The following is a 17229-nucleotide window of genomic DNA, read 5'->3' as shown; positions in this document are numbered from 1 at the left end:
ACAAGAAAATAAACAAATGTATAGAGAGCAGAGAGCAGAAAAAGAAACAAACAGATGGAGAGAGCGAAAAAAATATAATGGAGCATATACAAAAAGAAAAGCAAAACAGACACACAGAAGCGAAAAAATAATTAAGCAGAAAAAAACAAAGACATATACGGTTGACAGAAAAGAAAGAGACAAAAAAAAAACGAGGAAAATAACAAAAAAACCAGGAACGCCTCTAAGCTCCACTCCTCCTCCAGGCCTGGCTGAAAACGAAGCTGCGTGAATTCATTTGTGTCAGTCAGAAAATCAGAGCCCCTCAACTGTCGTAACAGCATTATATAAGCTTTACAGGAGGCTGCTGGTACCACAGAATGCAATTTTGTGTGCAGCGTCGTACTTACACTCACCGAATAAATTTCCCTCATTTTATACAAGTACGTCGCAAGCTCACATAGTAAAAATACACCGCTCCGAGCAATTCAAGGAATATAAGCCATAGGATGCACGGGGTAGGACATATACCGCATCAACATAATGAAAGTTAGCCGTCTCTCACCGTGACATCCTTCGTTGAGCGACAGTCGTGGCCCGCTCAGTGTTAGTTGAATGCCCAGGAAAAGGGGGGGAGGGGCAAACCACCGGAGACAAATTAAGTTTGCCTTTTTATGAGCAGGTGTTGAAGCTCCCGTTCACCATGAAACACGTATGTGTTATGTAGAAGCTTCGCTTCCTCTTACGTGCGAGCCAGCGTGACGACCAAGAACGTGTATGTCTGGGCCCTCTCCTTAATAGGACAGGCGACACTCTGAATAAAGTGACGAACCGTTATTTCTAGTGAGCCAGAATGACTTGACAAGTAGTGAACTTGAAACACTCCTGAAGCAATACATTCAGTCTAGCTTTCATTGATACTTAAGGAAGAAGAAAAAAAAACTGGCCTCGTGTCTGCATGCTACACTCCAAAGGTTGTCGAAAGATCCTGCGTCTCGATTGAGTGAACAAAACGTTCATTTGATGATCTGCAGATGAACATCGGTGAATCGTATTCTAGAGGCGCTGCGTTAGAGTGGCTCGAGCGTCCTGCGGAGGCAAACGAGCGCATCAAGTCACGTTACACGTGAGACATGAGGGCTATCTGGCGGTTATCTTAGAAAACGCAGCGCGCGGCGTGCGCGCTCGCTCGGAGGTGATAAGGGGTAGAACGCAAGGCAATGGGTAGATGCCATCATCCTGTCGTCTTACCATTGCTTTGGAAGCGCTTGCCTATTCGTACAAGCGTTGCATTGTGAGCGCATCGTGACGAACGCTATGGTTCTCAGAATTACTTATGTATGCCTTTTCTAGTAAAAAAGACACACATACAGAATATTGACGTGTTGTCATGGTTCCTCAGATATGCGCAATAATTGCTTTTTAATAGACAATCGCACAAGTATGAACGCTGGATCTTGAGCAATATTAGTGGGCGCTGCGGATGGCGTCGGCCGTTTGGGGTATCATTTGGTGCCGATTAAGGTATCGTTAAGAACGGACAAACAGACAAATGTACAGACAGACAGACAGACAGACAGACAGACAGACAGACAGACCAAAATTTTTTCGTTGAAGGTCCCCAAGAAAGAATATGGTCTTAAAAAAACATGTCATTTTATCACTACTTAGCTTTCAGTTTATTTTTTTCTAATGGGCACACTTCCACAAAACAGCCAAATAAAAGCAGGTGCAGTAAAACCCTTTCTTGTTTTCTCTTTTGTAATCTGTTCATTTCAATAATTCTGAATTACATAGTCCAAATTTATAGGCACGTGTTTAACGCATATGAATGGACATCAGTGCAGTTATATGTTTAGGATAGGCCTAATTTTTCATGTCTGCGCGTTATATAGGCCCATTATTGTGTTGACCACCATCAAACATGCCGTAAAATGCTCTGCCTGTTCAGTACTTAAGAAAACACTGTTTCAGGCACTGAAGTGCACAATTAACTGGACAGCCAGCGTATTTTGCCTCAACCACTGGTTAATGTTGAGAAAGTGATTCCATCTAAAGAATACGTTCCACTTACCAATGACATATTGAAATAGTTCGCTGGTTTTGGGACGTTGAACTCCAAATAATAATCATCATCAAAATAGTCCATGGTCTTCAAAGTATAGGCTTCTACCACTTCCCCGATAAAATGAGTTTATCTAGAAGGCTGATGAAATCTCTGAACGGCATTTCTTATGGCAAAAATTAGTGTGCATTCCGAGAAGGAGCCAGCACCTCTAAACTACGTAACACATTTATGCCTGTGTATGTAATACATAATTTCCACCAGAATGCCCAGTAAACCAATTGGCCTGCATTGTTAAACGACCCACTGGAAAAGTGCAGCAATGTGTACAATCTGTTAGACTTCATAATAATAGGACCTGCCTGAGATAGAGATCACAACAATATTGAATAACTTATCTTCTTGAAAACATGCATAATTTGGACCAAGTATTTACTCTATAGGACCAGTTTGTACACAAGCATCGCCGGGGGGTGTTAGCATCAAACATAAAACCAAACGTTTCGTCTACTGAAAAAAGTATCAGAAATGATTTGCGTTCTCAATCATCCTTGCAGCCATGTCCGCGCTGCCACAAATGTCAAGCTGGGATAGTTTATTGAGCACCCACGTTGAAACTGCTGCGTGAATGTTGGACTAAGGAAACGCTTTTCTTTTGGATTCCTGATGTTACCTCGAACCACTATGATATACAAGCAAACGGAAGCTAGAACAACCTGCTTCAATGCATCCTACTTACAGTATTTATTAAAAGAAAAATACACTAATTACAATCATTCTTCCCGCATCAGCTCTGAGTAAATGTCGCCCAGAGAAAATTAAACTGTAATATGAGATAACGTTTACTGCTTCAATGTTGTGTTCAGCCACACTCAATAAAGTTTTGGTATACGAGAAAGTGATTGCGCGAACCACTGCAGCTAACAGAAACGCTGACCGCTTGTAACGCGTAGAAGAATCATTACGTGCAACGTGAATAAAAGTTGTCGAAAAACATGATTGAAATTTCTGTCACTCTCTTTCGTGTTAAATTACGTATACACCAGCATTAATTTCGGCTTGGGCACAAATACTCAACTTCGACTTCTGTGAAACGTCATTCATAAAATTAAAGTAAAGAGTGAACCTGCCAGTGACTTTCGCCGATACATGAAGGAAACGCCCTTGCTGGTGTTCGTTGGTGCGCTCAGCCCCAAAACTCATTTTCAAGTACCTAAAAAGAAGGGCTTCAAAGTCGTAAAAACGAAGTTCAGAGCGGCATAAGCGAATGGCGTGCAATAGGTGAGAATCATGTTTTTTGTGCTATCACAAACGCCATGAAAACAAATACTAAAAAAGTGTTTGTCCGTACAAGGTGTCATACACTTTTCAAAATGATTAAAGCGCTCGACAAGAGAAGGAATCACTGTAATGACACCTCGGAAACTGTCCCAGTTGCGCAGTATCATTCCGTTGCTGGCAGATCTTCTCTGATTGTAGTTCTAGGCAAAGTAAAGCGATTTTTCTTTCTTTCTCTTTTCAGAGTGAACCTATCCTCCGAGTGCTGAATCGTTCACAGCGTGTGCGCGGTGGGTTGTCTGGTGGTCGAAGGTCTTAGCCAGGGCAAAACAAAAGTGAAATTGAAGACGTAGCAGCATGCGGCAGGTGCAGTTGATGAGAACTCTTGTTGTCTAGAACATGCTTACGTGTGAGAATGACCAGCACTTTAGACGGTGTAGAAGAGAGATAAGTGCACGTCTACCAATATAGATATATATATTTTCCCAAACGGTCTCTACTAGAAACATAAAAAACGACGGCCACCCACAAGATTAGAGTTTGTAAAATTTTCGTTAGTTACGCAAGACAAAATACCCGAGCGTCTAGCCAGCAACTTAATTTTTTTTGCATTAGGACCATGTAGGCAAAGCTGTCAATATTATATATATAAATATATATATATATATATATATATATATATTAAAATATATATATATATAAATATATATATATATAAATATATACATATATATAAATATATATATATATATATATATATATATATATATATATATATATATATATATATATATATATATATATATATATATATATATATAAAGAAGTTTTACCAATGGGTCAAACGTACTTGGGGAGAGATGAACCACAACTTTGCGGTTGTCCTAATTTTATTTCTAATATATATATATATATATATATATATGGTTTATATCTTTTCTAATTTTCAAGAACCTAACACAGGCTGAGCTGCTTGTGCCTTTGTTTTTGTTGGCCATGTTCTGCAGAAGTGCCCGTAACGCTGGCTATCCATCAAAACAGCCGTTATACCCTAGCCAGAATAAAAATAACCTGGTCACGTACGATAATAATGATTTTTTTAACGTAGCCATACACACACTTCTTTTTGTTTATTGCGGTATCTCTGTGTTGCAGTTAGCACACGCTTCCTATATTTTTCATACTACGTTTGTTGATGTAAACTATTCAGACTGAAACGCTACCAATATGGCTACGTAAAGATAACGGCAGCTGCGATCACCCAGCAGCCGTGCACCCTAGCGACTGCCACTGAAGCGGACATCTCCCGATCGAAGGTTTGGTGGCATGATAAGAGTTCCTCACGGTCTACCTAGCATTTTAATTGCAACAATTGATTTCAACTACTAAAGCCCTAAAATCAGTAATCAGTGTTCACTAGTCAGAATACAACTAGAGCTTTCTTTGCGCATTGTCTAATAGGAAAAGCACAGCATGACGCACATGGACACATGGAGAAGCTGCTTAGGCATCTTTGTCATTCGCAGTGGGCGATAGTCTGTTGCCTCTACTTCTAATTTATGTGGAGTATGACAAAAGATCCTGATAGTCATTATGGCATGGTGCGGGCGTGTGAGAGAAAAAGTAGTAAAAAGAACCTGGAGCAGCTACATGAACCTGAAGGCACGTAGCGTTTGGTCATTCAAATTAGTATCTGGCATGGTCCCGGTACTGGATAATTCCCCTATTGGTGTTACCTTACATGCACTGCCGATAGCGTTTCGCTAGTGACAACTCTCTAATTGCTCCCAACAGAGTTTCCGGTCCGAGAGAAAAATGCATGCAAGGTTGACAGAGAACCCAGAAAATGCTAGTGCTGCCGAGACAAGCACGACTCATTAAGCCAACATCACTTGTTTCATTCACTCGTTGTTTCCCTCCCAATCTAGTCAGTTGTTTTTCATTACGATGAGGCACCGTTGTGCACATTAGAGATCATATTTTTATACATCAATGCTGGCAATGATGTCGTATGTTATTAGGCTACTGCTGTCTCCACTGTGTAAGCTCTCTCTAGGTGGTCTGGATGACTAAATGTAATATATTGGGAGCTACGTAGGTAGACTATTGCTTAAATCTGAGTGATAATAGGCTTAATTCGCAAGTTTGCATATAGCTGTATTATGATCTAGAAAACTTTTGAAATTCATCCAAGAACATTCCCGACATTCACCTAAAGTGCAAATCCAAATGACGCATGCATCTGTCTGACAACCTGTGTTCACTCTTCTAAAAGTGCGTTATACTGAAGTTCTTCGCAAGGGACGCGTTGAAAAAATCTTTATTTCGTGAATATCATAATGAAACTCGGTTGGCCAATGAGGAAATCAGCTTACGAAATAAAAGCTTCAGGCAGTCCCCAATCTGGCTTGCTCACACAAGCGTGGTCCATCCTATCACATCAATTCAGTAATTTTGGCGAAAAGAGGTACTCACACACACACAAAAAAAACGGTCTGCAGTGGCGTTCGCCGTTCTTTCTCCTTTTGTCGCTTCAAGGCGCCATGTTCAGCTGAACTTACGTCTCGTTTAGGAATTCTGCTTAGGCATCATTATCTTTCTTGTTGGCGCTGTTGCGTGCACATTCTAAGTCGCATGCTGCACAAATCCGCTCGTTTATTATTTTTAAGTATAGTAAGCTTTGTAATGTATCATTCGTCTCACATCATCATCCGTCTTGTTTTATTGTTCACTGGAATAGGCAGCTCCATTTTCGGTGCAACTTAGCATACTTACGCGAAAAAAAAATTACTCTAGTTGACCACACCGCTTATTTTCCTTTACGATGATAAGTAAAATAGGCTGATTTTTTTTTAAATTTTCGAATGCATTAAGCGACGTGTCGCAGCTAGAGAATGCGACATCAAAAAAGAGAAAAACTCTAAATGCTACCGGTTCTTTCAATAAGAATAAACAGTAAGGAGTGCCTCCAAGTACGCGTGCTATTAAATAAAAAGAAGCACCAACAAAAACAAGAACAACAAACGTAATGGGGGACACGAACTCAAAGTCTATTTTTCTGGTACAGTCCATACGAAATTTTCTCAGCAAGTACAACGTGATGGCAGTACCTGACTGTCACATATTCTCTTCTGGAAGAATCTTAATTTACATTTGTGAAAAGTACACGGCATATATATGGAAGGTTCGGGCATAGGTTTTTGGAACTACCACAGTACCTGTGGGAGTAGGATTCGAAGTTTGGTTGTGTTGCATACACAACAACAAACGGGTTTTAAAGCAAACAAACTATCGAAATTCTTGCAATCGGCTTCCACACTAATTCTGTAGGATACCGTTGATTGTTGTATACCTTACAGATGTCTTGTGTAGGTACCAAGGTAGGATGCCTTAATTATTTCAAAGCAGATGCCATTGCGAACGCATATTTGACACGTACGCACCAAACAATGCTTACAGGAAGTCATTTAATATTTGGACATTTTCAACCTCTGCTGCTACACTATTCGACCACTGCACCGAAAGGACTGTCAGATACAGGTCGTAATAGAACCACTGTCACACAGGTCCCGTTAATTAGGGAGGCGATTGCCGGGCTAATTCCAAGGGCCGAAGTATCGGCACCCCGAACCGCACCGCGAAAGCGTGGACAATTAAGAAGTGGTCCTTTTCGGCGCGCCAGCGGACGCCAGCTGTGGCCCAAAGAACAAGTCAGAGCCGAGAGTTGATAAACAAACAAAATTATATTCTCAATAATGGCAGATCCAAAACAATACACACGTATGCACACTCCACAATAGTTGAGTACAATATGTCACCAAACAACGTACTACACAGTACAATCAGCCACACTCGAATCAACGGAAACAGACAACAATACGCACTACAATGCAGTCGCATGCATTGAACAACCAAGACACTTAAAGACTAAAGAGATAGAAAACCTATTCAGTCCAAAGTTCTTGGAACCCAAGTCTAGATGATACTCTTCCGAGAATCACTCACTGAAAGTCCAGCGTTGTTGTCGTTCCGCTGCCCTCGAAGTTTCTCTTCCAGGAAACCTCGCGTCTTCAATTGGCCACTCTTCAAGCTTCAACTTCTTCGCCGGAAACACGTCGGCTTCACACACGCAGCTGTTGCCACGTGCCTTCCCTCGATAGCGGTAAACACACACTCTTGCCTGTAGCTCGAGTCGTCACCCCTCAGGTGGAAATCATCTTCTTCTCCCGCTTTGTCTCTACGGACAAAACCTTCGCCGACTACACGGCGGTATACCCTACGCGCTCTGGCGCTAACTTCCGTCTTCTCCTTCGAAGTTTCTCTTCCAGGAAACCTCACGTCTTCTCCTGCTTTGTCCCTACGGAAAAAACCTTCGCCGACTACACGGCGGGATACCCTACGCGCTCTGGCGCTAACTTCCGTCTTCTCCTGCTCTCTCGTTTCGGCTGCTCGATTAAATACCTTCCGCGCGAGATTCCAGAGGGTATCGTCATTTCGTCGGCGCGATACGCAGCGAAGGCTGGGGAGAGGGCGAGACGGTTCGAATGCCATCCGCGGCGGATGACTCAACTCGGTATGACCACGCCCCTTTCCTTCTAGAAAAATCCAGTGCTTGCTTGGCCGCCGTTGTGGGGTGAGGAGGTTCGTCGGCGAAGCCACGCTTCCGAGAGGAGAGGCTCGCGCGCCCGGGGAGCCTTTAGAGGTTTGTTTTCTTTTTCTTTCTTTTTCGTTGACCTCGCGGCGTCACTCCGGCGGTTCGCGCTAGAATTTGGCGGCGCGCCCTTTTTGAGCGCTCGATCTGTGACACTGCCCCCCACTTTAAGAATATTATCTCATAATATTCAAAACCACACAAATGAGCCCGAACAGTCCCCACACTCTCAAAGACTGTAACATAGTCCGTCGCTCATGACACGTCACCTTCACAATATATCACTCAATACAATTGGACATTACAATTAAATCTCACACACATGAAATATAACCGCAGGTACAAGAGTACAACGCTTCATCACACATTCCAAACAATACAAACGTACAAGGTTCTGGCTTTACAACAACTATACAACACTATACATCACATCACCGTAACAAACATTTTGACTCACTCGACATACAGTTGTGACACAGGATAACAAAACACAACACATTGAGGCTCAACACAGATAAACGCATTCCAATTTGACCTCAGCACCTATCCTCATACTTCGAGCTGCGCTTGCGCCCTTTTTTGCGGTGCTCGCCCGATCTCTTCTTGTTTTTTCTCGTTATTTTTCGGCGAGCCCTTTCTAACGACGGTATCTGAGGCAGCGTCTCAGCCATCGTTGTCACTTCCGACACCGTTAACGGGTCATGACGCTAAACCAATCCTACCCGGTTATTCACCCGCTTGTTCACGTCCCGACATTTGGCCTGGCTGGCCGACTCCGTCACCTTTACACTGTCGCTCGGTTGAGGTCGTGCCGACGTAAGTTCAGCTGCCCGGCCCGTGAACTCATTCCACACGATCATCTTCTCATTCACGGTCTCTTGCGCCGCGGCTTCACCTTGGGCTCTAGTGAGATCCGTCACGCGCTGCTCCTTCACTGCATCTCTCGGTCGCTGGGTTGGCGAGGGCTCTATCTTAGGGTCATCTCCCAATCGTTCTGGTTCGTTCGTCCCTCGTGCCCCGTCGATGTTTCTGATGACGAGGTCGTACAGGAGATTCGTCATGCATAGAGCAGTAACCCTTCCGCTGAAGTACGGGGTTTCAACCTCAATTTCTGCTTCGGGAAGCATCCGAACCATACGGTCAATTAGGCAAACCGGTTTCGTTTTGCGTGTTAACTCACTTTCCCGTACCAAATTTGTCCGCACGATAACAGTGGAGCTGCCGGTATCTCTTAACACCGTAATCTTTTTGTCCGCAACTCTTCCAGGCAGCGTTGGCCTACCCTTCGTAACACCAGTTGGTTGTTTTCTCATTACAGCACCCACAATAGGTATTTTCTCCCCATTTTTCAACTCTACGAATCCATCTGTGACGGCATTATTACCGGATTTCGGTGCCGCTTGCACACAGGATACCTGGTGAGTTTGACTCGCTCCGTTTCGACATGCGTCTGCTTTGTGCCCAGTCTGACCACACTTAAAACATTGTACAACCGTAGGGCTCGTAAAGATCGTTCGACAGTTTTTCGCGCGATGACCCACTCGGTTACACAGAAAACATCGCGGAATGCTCTTTGGTGCACGCTTCATTTCTTCGGGAGCCAAATTCTTCGAATCCTCGGGACAATCCTTCTTGACTTTGGCCAAAATAGTGCCACCTTGCGCTTCCAAGAATCGATCAGCCAATTCAAGCATGCCTTCAGGTGAGTCAGCCTTCCTCTCTTTCAAGTACAGCGACAGCCTTGGGTGGCAACTAATAAGAAATCGTTCTCTAATTAGGAGCTCTCTAAGCTCATTGTACTCCTGCGCTGTCCCTGAAAGTTCAATCCATCTGTCGAAATAATGGCAAAGTCGGGCGGCAGACTGCGTAGCCGTCTCCCCATCAGCTGGCTTTCCTGTCCGGAATCTGTCCCGGAATCCTTCCACGGTAAATCTAAATCGCTTCAGCAAAGCAGCTTTCACCTTTGAATAGTTGGCTGCATCGGTCGGCGTCAGCCTGTTGTACACACTGAGCGCTTCACCACTCAAGCAAGTACTCAAAGCAGTTGCCCATTGATGTTCCGGCCAATTCTGGCTCCTCGCAATCGTCTCAAATCGGTGAAGGTACGCGTCAAGGTCGTCCTTCCTTTCATGAAACGCTATGAGCAGCTTGCTTGGGTTCAAGCGGAAGCCGTGATCTCCCCGTTCGCTGCTTTCAACTCTAGCTTGGAGGGGAGTTTCACTTCGCTGTTGCAGACGGAGCCGCTCGAGTTTTATTTCGTGCTGTCGCTGCCGTTCCCTTTCCTCTCTTTCTTCTTTCAGCTGTCGCTCCTTTGCCTCTCTTTCTTCTCTTGCCCTCTCAGCGGCCAGCTTTTCTCTCTCCAGCTCCAACTTCAACTGCTGCTCTCTTTCTTCTTTCAGCTGTCACTCCCTTGCCTCTCTTTCTTCTTTCGCCCTTTCAGCTGCCAGCTTTTCTCTTTCCACCGCCTCTTTCTCCTTCTGGCTTACCCATTTCCGTAGTTCGGCGCCAGAAAGACCCATCTTCTCACCAAGAGCAACTAACTTTTCGAGATCCATGGTGTCTCGCAAATAAAGTCTTGCCGCGTGTAAAAAGTATCTGCCTCAATCAGTCTATCGGAACACTCCCCTGCACTCGTTAACAAGAACACTGAACAACACACAAAATCGTTCCGATAGCACTATCAACCTCGAGGCTCTTTCTTACTACTTTGGACACACTGTGCACCAAAAGGTCCTGTCGCGGACGCCAGATTAATTGTCACACATGTCCCGTTAATTAGGGAGGCGATCGCCGGGCTAATTCCAAGGGCCGAAGTATCGGCCCCCCCGAACCGCACCACGAAAGCGTGGGCAATTTAGAAGTGGTCATTTTTGGCGCGCCAGCGGACGCCGGCTGTGGCCCAAAGAACAAGTCAGAGCCGAGAGTTGATCAACAAACAAAATCATATTCTCAATAATGGCAGATCCAAAACAATACACACGTATGCACACTCCACAATAGTTGATTGATTGATATGTTGAGTTTAACGTCCCAAAACCACCATATGATTATGAGAGACGCCGTAGTGGAGGGCTCCAGAAATTTCGACCACCTGGGGTTCTTTAACGTGCACCCAAATCTGAGCACACGGGCCTACAACATTTCCGCCTCCACCTGAAATGCAGCCGCCGCAGCCGGGATTCGAACCCGCGGCCTGCGGGTCAGCAGCCGAGTACCTTAGCCACTAGACCACCGCGGCGGGGCAACCCCACAATAGTTGAGTACAATATGTCACTAAACAAACAACGTACTACACAGTACAATCAGCCACACTCGAATCAACGGAAACAGACAACAATACGCACTACAATGCAGTCGCATGCATTGAACAACCAAGACACTTATAGACTAAAGAGATAGAAAACCTATTCAGTCCAAAGTTCTTGGAACCAAAGTCTAGATGATACTCTTCCGAGAATCACTCACTGAAAGTCCAGCGTTGTTGTCGTTCCGCTGCCCTCGAAGTTTCTCTTCCAGGAAACCTCGCGTCTTCAATTGGCCACTCTTCAAGCTTCAACTTCTTCGCCGGAAACACGTCGGCTTCACACACGCAGCTGTTGCCACGCGCCTTCGCTCGATAGCGGTAAACACACACTTTTGCCTGTAGCTCGAGTCGTCACCCCTCAGGTGGAAATCTTCTCCCGCTTTGTCTCTACGGGCAAAACCTTCGCCGACTACACGGCGGTATACCCAACGCGCTCTGGCGCTGACTTCCGTCTTCTCCTTCGAAGTTTCCCTTCCAGGAAACCTCACGTCTTCTCCTCCTTTGTCCCTACGGACAAAACCTTCGCCGACTACACGGCGGGATACCCTACGCGCTCTGGTGCTAACTTCCGTCTTCTCCTGCTCTCTCGTCTCGGCTGCTCGATTAAATACCTTCCGCGCGAGATTCCAGAAGGTTCTCGTCATTTCGACGGCGCGATACGCAGCGAAGGCTGGGGAGAGGGCGAGACGGTTGGAATGCCCTCCGCGGCGGATGACTCAACTCGGTATGAGGACGCCCCTTTCCTTCTAGAAAAATCCAGTGCTTGCTCGGCCGCCGTTGTGGGGTGAGGAGGTTCGTCCGCGAAGCCGCGCTTCCGAGAGGAGAGGCTCGCGCGCCCGGGGAGCCTTTAGATGTTTGTTTTCTTTTTCTTTCTTTTTCGTTGACCTCGCGGCGTCACTCCAGCGGTTCGTCGTGAGAATTAGGCGGCGCGCCCTTTTTGAGCGCTCGTTCTGTGACAACCACTAAAACTTTTAGTTTTTTCTTATTCCAGGTCACTAGCGCGATTTTTTCAGAAGGTGATCTAGAAAGGGAAGGGGTTAGGAAAGTTTTATCAGGCAGTAATTTTTACTAGAGATTTACAAGAGTTTACCAGCTTATTGCAGCCTTTCGTTGTCTTGATGGTCTTTTATTGCATTTCGATAAAAGCCTTTATCCAACCGTAAATGTAAGTCGATATGTTTTCCGACCAGATAAAAGTCCCAAGCACCAGAGTGGCTCATTTCGCTCAATTCCACAAAGAAAACCGAGCCTCTGGAATTAATGGAATTAACCGGACTGAGCCACGCTGGTGCTTGCGACATGTTCGCAAACTTGCCTAAGGCAGGCTTGATATCGGGAACGAATCGCGTCAGTATGAGTAACAAAGAGTTCTTTTCAGAGTGAACCTATCATCCAAGTGCTAAATCGTTACCAGCATGTGCGCACTGGGGCTGTCTGGTGGTTAGTGGTCTTAGCCAGAGGAAAACAAAAGGAAAATTGAAGATGCAGCATGTGGCAGGTGTAGTTGATGACAACGTTTGTGTTCTGAAACACGCTCCCTTGTGAGAATGAATGGCACTGTAGACGGTCTAGACGAGGAATTAATGTATGTCTACCAATAATATATATATATATATATATATATATATATATATATATATATATATATATATATATATATATATATATATATATATATATTGATATATATATATATATTTCCAAATGGGCTCGATTAGAATATACAGAAACACAGCCGCCAACAATACAGGAGATTGCGAAACTTTGGATACTTGCGCGAGACAAAGAGCCTGAGCGTCTAGCCAGAGACGTAATTTTTTTGAATAATTTCCACTAACAACAACAAAACCGCAATGGAAAAACCAGGTGTCACAAAATGATAATAGCGTAATTAAAGGGTCGTCGAATGCTACAACCCATTTCAACAACTTGTTATTGATCACCTATTAGCTTTGACACATACCCACTTCAGTCATAATTAATTATCGTCTGCCACGGCATGAGCAATTGCCACATGATTCCTTGAAAGTGTTAGGCGGATATCACGTTTCTCCAACGACTGATTAAGGATAGCATAGTAAATACCTGCCTACTACCCCAAAACTATGATTATTATTGCTGTAGCGGGTACCCAGCAAGTCTGCTTGTAGCAGTAACTCAAAGAGTGTTTAGAAAAAGGCTCTGAAAGTCCGCTATTCCTGCTTTCGCTGTGACTCTTCTGCGCGACTTGCGCAAGCCTTGCGTTTTTAATAGCAGATTTAACGGATTCTGCGAAATGACGGTACCCTGCCCAGAATTCCATGCGAGATAACAGAGTGATGCCGGTGCAATGTAGGCGGAAATTAGCCGTTCAAAATTTGGTGGCTGCTAATGGCGATAACAGGATTGCAGTTCTCTATTCCAACATCTGAGCATTGACAATGCAAACTGCTTTAAATACTTCCTACAACCCTACAGCGTTATAATCTACAAATGGCGGTTGCAGCTCGGTCATTTTCATTCTCTCTGCTCTTTGTTTCGAAAGACACTGATACTGTTATCTTAACTCGTTCGAAAACTAAATACGCAATCACCGACAGCTGGAGTAAATAATCGCTTTCTCAGGGAAGAAGAGAAAGGAAAAATACAAAGAGGTTAGCCAGTTCTCAGACCGGCTGGCTACCCTGAGGCAACGGCATCTTGAGGCCTTTAAACTGCTTTGACAGTCGATTTTTTTACGACTACGCGATCCGTTGCGTCAAGTTTTCGAGATGTTTGAGTGGCTTCCATACAATTTTCATGGCAGCCTTACTCGAAATACGCATATTTACGGGACCGCTAAAAGCAATGTTTTTTTTCTTGTAAACTAACAGCGGGTTCAGATTGTTTCGTTGTTGTTATTAGGAAGTGACATACATGAGTCTTTTCATACCATTTCATACCGTCATCATACTGAGCTGCTTCATTTCTTTTTGTTTTGTAATACCACGTCTCCCCATACATTCATCGCAGCTGTGCAAGGGCACAAATTTTAATAAAGGTTCACCATAAACAGGAACATTCTCCATTGCCTCGGCGGAAACACAGCAAATCACTTCTGCCTATGAGGGATACCGTATAAATATCGCAAGAACAGGTGTAAGGGTGGCTGCAGTGGTGTTGCCGCCAGACCGATAAACCGTATACGTTGGCAAACAGAAGATCTCCGAAGCAACAGATCTCCGAAGCAACAAATGGAACACACCTCTCCGTTCGCAGCGGCGTCTATGGCAATTTCCCAAATGTTCAGCCAGGTGCGTCACACAGAAGGAAAACGTCCCAGATAAATGAGACCAAGGGTATAGCGGGAGAAGTAATCACTAGAGCGTGCCATTTAATATAGGGTGTGATGCGCATGTGCGCTTCTTTTCGGGCAACATATATGTGTACATCACCGACTTTGTTGTTCTCTATATCGAGAAGAAAAAGAGAGGCAAATAAATTAGGTAGGACGCTTATTTTCTCGGGTGCTTGCAGTCGTCGTCATAGAGAATACGGACAAATGGCGTTGTCTGCAAGAAACGGTGTTGATTGGGCTTTTCATTTGGTGCTATGGCATTCTGTTTTAGATGCGGAGCATCTAATACTCGAGGCTTGTAGTGCGGCGCCGTCCGCAAGCTTCCTCCTCCTTCTTCCACCATCTGTGCATCCCTTCCTCCTCTACACACCGCGCGCGCTTCACTCCTCCACCATCTGTGCACCCTTCCTCCTCTACACACCGCGTGCGCTTCTCCTCTTTACGAACATTCGCTAGCTGTATAATGTAGCGCGCATGCGCCGTCACGCTTCGAGAACATCGGCAGCTGACGCGCGCGCATGCGCCGTCGCGCTTCGAGAACATCGGCAGCTGACGCGCGCGCATGCGCCGTTGCGCTTCTCCCCCTTCTCGAACATTCGACAGCTGACAGTGCATGCGCCGTCGCGCTGTATATATACTCAAGGTCGGTGCTCGCTCGCTCAGTTGCCGCTCGTCGGTTGGTTTGTACGGCGCGTCGACGTCCGAGGTCACAATGATCGACGTCCCTTCGACCAGCGCCGGCCAAAGTGTTGGCGGAACCGCAACCAAGTCGTCGTCCGAAGACAAGGCAGCGCGGAGAAGAGCTCGCGACGCCGAACGTAAACGTCGGCGTCGAGCGGAAGATGCTCAACTTAGAGAACGTGAAGCCGCTGAGAGACGTCAGCGTCGAGCAGCAGCACCGGATTCGGCCGCTTTGAAACGTAAGCGTCGACAAGAGGACCCGGACTTTCGAAAACGGGAAGCCGAGTGCAAGCGTCGGCGACGAGAGGCCGATCCCGATGCTGCCCGCGAGCGCAAGCGCGCCGAGGTAGCGGCGTGGCGCGCCAAGCAGTATGCCACGCCCAACGCTCGCTTCAAGCGCGACTTTCTCGACCGAAGCTTCGGCCACACCTGCAAGGTGTGTGATCGTCTTTGGTTCGATAACAACTTAACTCGGATCGGCAACATTCAGAACAACTCCAAAGCGTTGTCGGTTCTTTGCGATACGTTTGGAAAGAGCACCGACTATGCCGACTACGTCGTGTGTGCTACGTGCAAGCAGTCGTTGATTGCCGGTCGAGTTCCCTCGGCTAGCGTGAGTTACGCTCCGCATCCTCCTCAGTGTTCCCCCGAGGGAAGCTGCGGGCAATTTTTTTGGACTTCAGCATATAGCGACTGTGCTGCAGATTATTTTTCAAGCGCGAAGCTGAGTGCACGTTCTCTGCCTGACGCACGATTGTTTTTTTTATAATTTTGCGATGGCTGAGTTTCAGTATTATAGTTATTCGATTACCCAGTAGGATTAAAGCGTCTAAAACTTACATCACCGAAATATTTGCTGCAAAAAATGCCGACTTATTTTTCTTTTGTTCGTTTAACTCAGCGTGACTGTGTATACTGTAAAGCCCTAACTGCGTGAAGGTGGTTTCCTCGCCAGCAAGCGACGAGCGACAAGATTTTCTGTCACGGAGGCCCGTCCGTCGCCACCGCTTGTCGCGTCGCGCGTTTGTAGAGAACTAGAACAAATCGCTTGTCGCCCGGAAGCCAGCGTGACAATATTTCGGCAACATGGCTGCACCCATAGTCTTCGCTTCGGTTACAATTCGCTCTCGATGCTTGTTATCCACGCGTTCTTTAAGGGATGCAAGGCATCGACTACCTTTATTACATTCTCGTCTCACGCGGGGAGTGAGACAGTGGCCGTTTTTTCTCGCAAATCTCGTTATCAAAGGAAGGAAAATAGGAAGGAAAGTTAAGCAGCCTATAGGCAGCCGGTTTGCTACCCTGCGCATGGAGGGGGATAGGGGAGATGGAAGATAGAAAGGAGAGAGGGAATAGAGATACCCACAGCACAGTAGGCAGCACACGCACGCACACTCAGTTATAGTCCGGTGTTGTCTTTCGTGGTGTGTTACATTGCCGTTACAGCCGCTTGTTCAAGTTCGTGTCGCGTAGGAATTTCAATAGCGCTTTTTTCGCCTTCTGTGTCAATGTCTTCTCTCGGGCACTTGACCGAACAGTGTCCACAGACATTTGGCTGTTGTCGATGCGCGCAAAAACGGATGCCATTGACTGTCTATGGATGTCATACAACGGACGGGCGCACAGGATGTGGTGTAGCGTCTCTTCGCAACGACAGGCATCGCAGAGAGCGTTGTCGGCCATTCCTATGATAAATGAATAAGATTTTGTAAATGCCACCCCTGACCATAAGCGATGAAGAAAGGTGGTGCTCTTCGGTCGAGCCCAGTGGGCATGTGGAGAGCCACCAAAGAGTACAGGTGGTGTTGACGATTCGTCTCGTTGCTTGGTGGGCACCATAGTAAAAACGTCATTTCACACGCAAGTCGTCGAAGATTACTGGCAGCATCGATCCGCGAAAGTGGTATGGCTTCTTCTCGTGTTCCTTCAAGAGCTGTCCGCGCGGCAGTATCGGC

Source organism: Rhipicephalus microplus, chromosome 2, assembly GCF_043290135.1.
Source record: "Rhipicephalus microplus isolate Deutch F79 chromosome 2, USDA_Rmic, whole genome shotgun sequence".
Taxonomy (NCBI): domain Eukaryota; kingdom Metazoa; phylum Arthropoda; class Arachnida; order Ixodida; family Ixodidae; genus Rhipicephalus; species Rhipicephalus microplus.
This window is presented reverse-complemented; position numbering follows the sequence as displayed.